Source organism: Oryzias melastigma, linkage group LG8 (genome assembly GCF_002922805.2).
Source record: "Oryzias melastigma strain HK-1 linkage group LG8, ASM292280v2, whole genome shotgun sequence".
In the NCBI taxonomy this organism is placed as follows: domain Eukaryota; kingdom Metazoa; phylum Chordata; class Actinopteri; order Beloniformes; family Adrianichthyidae; genus Oryzias; species Oryzias melastigma.
In genome coordinates, this window is record NC_050519.1 from 2,477,110 (window position 1) to 2,485,714 (window position 8,605).

The 8,605-nt window shown below is 36.6% G+C and overlaps 1 protein-coding gene across 1 annotated transcript in view; it reads left to right on the forward strand.

Annotated features, from left to right (window-relative positions):
* Positions 1-8,605, forward strand: part of cacng2a (calcium channel, voltage-dependent, gamma subunit 2a) — an 85,308-nt gene that overhangs the window by 7,048 nt on the left and 69,655 nt on the right. The gene's annotated exons all lie outside the window — the stretch shown is intronic.

Here is an 8,605-nt window from a genome sequence, read left to right on the forward strand (position 1 = left end):
TCAGGATTTTGGAGGAAGTTCTGTCCATGAAGATCTTCACTTCCTCGGATCAGAACCATACGGCTGGACATTACCCACATTGATGGACGTTTTCCTGAAAAAGCCACGCCCCCTCAGAGGAGATTTTGGAAACAGAGTTTTCAGATCAACATGAAAAATGACTTTTTCAGACATTTAGGTTGTAGGATTTTGGTTAAAAACTTCATAATCATAATTAAAACATGACATGGATCATTTTTTTAATTAAAAAAATGGTCATGGGAGACTAAAAGGCAATATCTTTGAACCATTTCTGTTTTCTGTTAAGGATTAAGATACGTTTTTATAGGTTTCAATAAATCAGTTTCATAACTGTGGAAAAAAAAAAAAAAAACTAGAAGACAAGGACAAAGTTTTGTCAGGTTTTCTTAGGTGCATCGAGTTTCAGAAGCCTTCCGATTTAGCCAACTTTCAAAAATTAAAAATCCTGTTTTTGTGGCATTTTTATAAAGATGGAGAACTTATGAAGAAAATCAGCTTAAAATTGCATTTCTGAGGATTTCTTTTTTCAAATTGTTATGAATCAGGAGCAAAATAGTGCTTATTGGCATAGAATTAAGACCACAAAATCCCTGAGTTTTCAGCAACGGGGAGAGAAAAGGGGGCGGGGTTGCTCTACGCCAACAGCCACAACTGGAAGGTTTGATTTTGACCAAAAATGGAATAATCACAGTTAAAAGACCAATAAATTGAGGAGCTCCCAGCAGGAAGATCTCAGCATCTCAGAGCGAACTGCATCAATGAAGGAAAGGAGTTCCCCAACAGCCTTCCAACATTAATTATATGTTTTACAGCCAGACTCCAAGTGGAGAGACTTACATTGTTAAAGGTCAGGGGGGGCTCACGCGCATGAATCATCCTGAAAGGCGCTCTCCGGGGAAAGATGGCGAGTCCCGGGATTCCTATGATCCCATTGGTTTTGCAGAATATCAGATGATTTTTATTGGGGCCCATAAAGAGACGGTTTAACTGGAACATAACTACCACTCTCTGCTCATTACCCATTATGTGCTGCCACGAGCCGCACTGATTAGCTAATAATAGTTGGACTGTCAGTGTTTTCAAACAGTTTATGTCCATCTGTGTGTTTGGGGGGGAGGGGGGGGGGTCTTCTTGATGATCCAGATTTACTCTGTGGACAAAACTTAACACTTCCTGATGCTTCAGAAGATTAAGGGTTTTTTTAGATTTATAAAGTGGTCTTTATGCATACAGAAAGGGTCAATTAGTCATCTTCAAAAGTCTACGGTGGCCCTGAAGTGAAATCACATCAGCAAATCACTCAAAATAAAAACACACTCCAATGAAAACGGTGTTTTTGGTGTTTTAACATGTTTTCGTCGTATTTTTCTCATCATGGATACAACATATATAAAGAAAATGAATATCAAACTCCCATTTCTGATCATATTTCTATATCTAAATTAATATGAATTAGGAAAAAGCTGCTGTACAATCCACTGGCCACAAGCTCCCTGCTCCGCTCCATTCTGATGCATCCACTGGCAAACAAATAGATCCATGAACGTCTTCATGTCCTCTAAACTGTATTACTGGATACCCCCAAAACTTCTCGCCATTTCTGCTGCACCACTAATGTTAGATGGTGTTGTGAGGGGCTGTAAGCTAGCAAGAGAGCGTGTTAGCAAGGGATGATGGGAAATGAGAGAAGGCTTACTCAGTCCCGCCCACAACTCAGAGGTGAATTTCTAAGGAATTCCTGCCACTCTGCAGGACTTATGTCCTAAAAAGTGGAACAGGTTTTTTTTTCTTATTTTGGTAAAAAACGGCATAATTAAATTAAAGATCACGACAAAAAATAAAAAGCAAAACAAACATTAAAAAAATACATTTTAGAAATCAAAGCAAAATTCCAGAAACCAAACAAAAAGAAACATTTCAAAACTCAAAAGTTCCAGGAATCAAAATGTAATGCTTAAATACAAACCAGTAAAGGTAGGAATTATGGGACGTCACTGATTGGATGATGACGTTCGTTCACCTTTCAAAAAGGAAGTTATTTGATATGGTGATCTGTTCAGGTAGAAGGTTTTTCTTGCTTTATTACGTGAAGTTCAGTGCTTAATCTAATAACTCTTTACTACAGATCGGGTAAAACATCGTCTGCTTTCCCTCTTCTTCCAAACACAAACATTTACAGGACATCCCATAATATGATTTTTTTTTGCTTTGTTTTTGTTTTTTAGAATTTTTATTGATTTCTAAAATGAATTTTTTTTTTTTTACATGTTTTGTTGCTTTTTTATTTGCTGTTGTGATCTTTATGTGTTTTTTATGTGATCTACCCTTCAGGGCCACCGTAGAAGTCTATTGTTTTAGCTTAGCTTTTTTTTTTCACTTTTTTATGACTGTCTCTCAGTAAAAATCTGAAATTGTCACCAGTAATAACTCTAAGAGTGTGTGGCCGGGGTTTACCTGCTCGGCCGGACCGTCTTCCAGCTGCATTTCATCACAGAAGTTTAGGACTCGGTTTCTGGAGCACAGATGTGGCTGCAGAGAGAGATTAAGCAAGTTAACAAGTGTCGTCCTGATGAATCGCCCCCTGGAGGCCATCACTCCCCCATCCCACCTGAGATACCTCCAAAAAGCCGTGACCGTACCCCCCCCCCCACCCCTCACCTTGCCAGGTGTGCTGCACTGCTAAGCTGGAGCATCCATCTTCATTACAGCTGTGGCTGCACAGAGCGGGAGGAGAAAAATGGTGGACGCCGGCGTTTGATGCTTCGTCTTTTGTTAATTTTGCATGAAGTGTTTGCGAAGGCTGGAAGAAGGGGGATGGGGGGGTGATGTGTCTCATGTAGAAAGACGTTCTACATGAGAAAGACGTTCCAGTGATCAGTCTGCTCCTTGCTATCCTGTCATTGGGGTCTGGCTTAAAAACCTGTATTACCACCCCCAATCACTAGATGGAGCAACAGGTTGTTTTGCTTTGTTTAACTAATGAAGAAGCTCCACAAAGTTACGTCTAAATTCTTTCACCACTCCTTTCTTAGTGCAATATATAGCGTGTTTGTAGAGTTGTCCAAATCTACAATTAAAAACTTAAAATTTCCCAGAAGTCTTTGCAAAAATCTCGTGTTTCTGTGCTCACTAGGTTAGTGAATATAGACCAGAAGGCATTGCATTTGAATGATTTGTCATGTCAAACAATTATAATGTGCTATTTTAATTATAAGCCACCCAAGTTTTCATCATTAAAATTCACTCAACTCAAGATTTAAAAAAAAAATCTTGAGAACTGGATTGAGTGAGCCCCGCCCCCCTGGCGTTCCAACAGGAAGTGGTTCCAAGAAGCCAAAATCCCATAGACTTCTATAGAGAAATAAACAGTCATTACTTCACTGAATAACCATTCTTCCTCTGATACCTTTTATTTCAACATCTTATTGATAATCTTCTCCTTTCATTATATTTTTTAAGTTATAAACTACAATCAGATGCCTCAATAGAAGTAGGTGGAGCCTACTGGCCCCTATGTTTGATTGACAGAGCTTGTATAGCCGCCTTTAAATTAAATCAAACGGGCCCAACCCGACTGGCGAGGGTGGTTGCCATAGAAACCTTGACTCATACCAATCACTGGTTACTTTTCTTAAAATACAAGATGGATGAAGAAGAATGATGAAATATCCAATTATTTACTGTGACATTGATCGTGGAAAAAGAGAAAACAGAATTATGCGGAACATTATGAACTAATATATGATAGATCGAGGAAGAGCCTTAACTAAGCATTGGCTTCTGCCTTTTAAACATGTATATTTTTTATTTTAGTCTAACTAAGCTTTTAGTTTTTTTATTTTCTTTTTTTTTTTTTTATTTATTTATTTTTTATTAGTTTGTCTTGTTCCACGTGTTTTCTTTTTGTTTGAAATAAATCTAAATCTGGTTATGCTCAGTTATGTAAAATCTATATTTAATAAGAAGAAAATTGAAAATATTTTTTAAAAGAGAATCAAAATTAATTGAAACAAATTGTCAAATGAATCTTAAAAAAAAGGTGAAAAGTTAGATTTTTATGATAATCTCATCACTTTATTAAGGAGTTCTGACATCAGAAAACATGCATGAGCTGTATGTCAGAGGGGTGAGATAAAGACGGATGGAGCAGAGCGGCGTGGTATAAAATAGCAGGATTAGTCTGGTGGTTTAATCTGATGAGGATTACCCGGCAGAGCTGGCCCACCCAGGCTAAAGTCACGGCCCTAAGTGGCATTACACACACGGTGAAACCGATCCCCTCCACATCCAGCTGCATTACCGCCACGCGCTGCGGCCGGCGCGGATACACAACGACGTCATGGCCACTTGTTGGAGCTGAAATGGAGCCTGAGTCAGTATCAGTGCAGCCTCTCTCGTCATCTGATAACAGCCTGTGTGAAGTGACTGATCTCTATTACACCGCTCTGTCACTTTGCCCTGCAGCCGGCGATGGATGGGATTCATTTTGCCCTCTCCTGCCTCCACCGAGACTGCACACAGTTGCTGCAAAGTGTAACAAGTTTATTGCTCTCCACTTTGCCCTCTCTATTACCCACTAAGGCCAAATTACAGAGCAGCCATTACAGAATTAAGCAGAGGCCAGGAACGGCGTGAGAAGGGTGCAGATCTCTGACCTGTGGTTGTGCGGCTGGAAAACCTGCAGTTTGCTGTCGTCCTCTATCATCAGAGCTCAAAATGCTGATTTATCTTTCAGTTTGTGTCCTTAGAAGTCGCTAAAGATGAAATCAAGAGAGCCGGAGATGTGAAAGGTCCAAACAGAACAAGAGACCCTGTTCCCTGAGTGAGAAGCCTTTGTTTGAATCGTGTTTCTGACACAGCTGTCATCGCCAGATGTGGATTTCCTTCATGCCAGCAAATTTGGCAAACACTTGTGTTATTTTGGGCAGATAGACTAAATTTTTTTTGTCTATTTCGACAGAGAGAATGTTTTTATCACATGGCGTGTCATCTGGGGCATAGTCCAAAGGCAGTAGCAGAAAAAAATATTCTCAATGAAAAACAACTGCACTGAAAAAGTGAAAAATTGAATCAGTTGACAAAAAATATGTAATTTCACTGAAATAAGTGAAACATTGGATCAATTAACAAAAAATCAAATTTTACTGAAAAAATTGAAAAACTGGATCAATGAACAAAAAACAGTAATTTTACTGAAAAAAGTGAAAAATTGGATCAATTAACGAACAATCTATAATTTCACTGAAAAAGTAAAACATTGGATCAATTAACAAAAAATCTAATTTTACTGAAAAAATTGAAAAACTGGATCAATTAAAAAAAAACAGTACTTTTACTGAAAAAAGTGAAACATTGGATTAATTAACAAAAAATCTAATTTTACTGAAAAAATTGAAAAACTGGGTCAATTAAAAAAAAAACAGTAATTTTACTGAAAAAAGTGAAACATTGGATCAATTAACAAAAAATCTAATTTTACTGAAAAAATTGAAAAACTGGATCAATTAAAAAAAAAACAGTAATTTTACTGAAAAAAGTGAAACATTGGATCAAATAACAAAAAATATGTACTTTCACTGGGAAAAGTGAAACACTGGATCAATTAACAAAAAAACTGTCATTTCACCGAAAATAGCAAAACATTGAATCTTTAAGTTTTTAAAATGATTCTTTTAAAAAATATATTATTAAAATATGATTATTTTTTTTCTTATTCTAAAAAATGTTTTGTTGTGGGAATCAGACAGTATGTATTGTTCCCCTAAGAACACCCATTTCTTAATTTACCAAAAGAAAAACAACATCTAGCAAATATGAGATACTGTTGCAGTGCAACGTTGTGATCATTAAATACAAAGTATTTTTCACATTAATATTCAGATAGAGTATTTTTTCGTCATTTTTTTCAATTGTACAAAAATTGTCTTTGTACTGTCGATACTTATTGTATTGTGATACTTATTGTATTGTGAGACATGTATCGCGATATGTATCGTATCGCAAGATTCTTGCCAATACACACCCCTGATTGCTCCCCCTTTTTGTTGCACCTGTAAGTGCGGTTGAGAGGAGCTATAAGCTAGTGGGAGAGTGTCTAAACAGGTGGATGATGGGAAATGGGGGCGGGCTTAGATTAGTATCACTTCATGTCAAATAACTTCCACTTGAAATGATAGACAAGCGTCATCATCCAGTTTCATTATACCTACTTTTCCCGGTTTCATATTTTTTTTAATATTCAATTTTGATAACTGAAAATTACTTTGGTCTACTGAATTTTCTTTTATTTTTTATGAAAACCAGGAAAAATAGGCACCACGGGACATCCCGGATTGGATGAAGATGTTGGTCCATCACTTGAATTAAAAGTTATTTGACATGAAACGACATTTTGGTTTGGAACATTTCATTTTGTTTTCAGGAAATTACTTTTGTTTTCCGAAATGTTTTTTTTTTTTTTTTCTGGTTTGTTTTTTTACATTGTGGTTTCTGAAATATAGTTTTGTTCTCTAAATGTAATGCTGTTTTTTTTTTTTTTTCACATATTTGTTTAACTTTTTAATTGCCGTTGTGATCTTTAAAACGTTTTTGCATCGCTTTGAAGGGATTTGGCCTTCAGGGCCACCGTATACTCTGCTCCAACAGTCCCGCCCACAACTCAGAGGTGAATTCCTAATGAACTACTGCTGCTCTGCAGAAACTATGTCCTCGAAAACCACAGTTTTTTGGGGATTTTGGTTAAAAATATCCTAATCTTAATTAATCTGTTGACACCATTGAAAGGAGGTTGTGAAGTTTTCATGCGACAATTATGTTGAATCTGAAAATATTTTTATCCGCCACGAATCTTTGCAAAGTACAGCCTTCGTGTGAGAATGCAAAATCATAGCCGCAACTTTCACAGCTTCAATTAAGCTTGAAAAATTAGCAATCGTTGGTGTTGCTTCCCTTCAGCATCACTTCTGTTGAGTGGAAATAACAAAACAACACAACAAGCCTCAGCAAAGATGAGAGGAAGAAAAGAAAAAGAAAAAAGTGTCTGAACTAAACGTGATCGTCCCAGACAGACAGCAGAGCGGGCCGAGTGTGAGAGCGCGTTTTTGTGAAGCCTAATTCTCTGGGGTTATTTTTAGCTGCAGCTGGTCCTGTTGGGTGGGGTCTATCTTTATCCTACATGACCAAAGAACAAATCAATAGGAAACATACCCAGGGCTAATATTTGTGTAAGCATACAGTGTGGCACCACAGCTCAGCGGAGCATGATGGAGAGACGGGGGTGATGCCACATTTCTGCAAAAAAAGGAACTTAATCCAAGCAGAAGAAACCAGTTAAATTTAAGTCAGCTAATTAATGATTAATATGTGCAATGCACAGATTTAAATAAGAAATTTGGGAGCTAGCAATCTATAGCTTTATATTTTCATACAGGTTTGGCTTATTAACTTCTAACCGAACCTTCTTTTTGTGACTTTTTCAGTGTAAATCTGTTATTGTCAAAACTTTGTAAACATTTGTGGATGTATTTAAAATTTTACATAGCTTAATTAAACAAAGTTCACAAAGAGTTAGACACAGAAACCACAAAATGATTAAACTATGCAAAATAGTCATTTAAAAAAAAACTTTCATTTTTAAAGAGAAAAATTATCTTAACCGGATTGTGTTTACTAATAGATTACGTTAAAGTATTTTTAGTGTAATCCTGAGGTGTAGTTGGAGACATAAACCAGCGTGTTTTTCAGGAGGAATAGATCCTTCTGTAATAAATATGAAAAGTTTTACCTTTTGCATCACAAGGCTCAATTCTACTGAGGTTCTGCTGCCCCGTCTGCTGGAAATCACCCCCTTTAAGATGTTTGGTCCAAACACTCACCCCGCTCCACTATCGACAACTTTTGAGCCTTCAAGATTCTCCAAACCAAACAAACAGATCAGGTGGAGCAGGAGGAAATCAGAACAAAGGAAATTAGATTTTCAAAATTATACTAAAGAAGCTGAAATTGATAACTAGATAAACTGAAGCCAATAGCTGAAAACTCTGAAGTTGATAGCTGAAATGGCTGAAGCTGATGGCTAGCTAAAATATATTATGTAGATGAAAAATTACCAAAATGCCAAATTAGAAAAAAAAAAAAAAAAACAGGTAAACTGTCTAATTTAGCCAAAACAGCTAGCATAAGGCAAAAGTATTAGCTAACCTTCAAATTAGCCTGAAAAACTGAAAAAAGCCAAAATTAGCCAAAACAGCTAATATATAGCTGAAATATTAGCTAAATGCTAAATTAGCCTAAAAACTGGTAAAATATAATTTACCCAAAAGAGCTAGCTTAAAGCTAGAATATTAGCTAAGCTCCAGATTAGCCTAAAAAACTGAAAATAATCAAAATCAGCCAAAACAGCTAGCATGTTGCAAAAATATTAGTTAATCTCCAAAATAGCCCAATAATCACTTAGCAAACACCGATTGGTTGGAGTCAATGTTTCTATGGCAACCACTCTCACCAATCAGAAGTGAGCTTGATTAACTTGAAACACTTGAAAACCAGCTACATGAACTTTGCTGAATGTTTTGAACGTTAGATG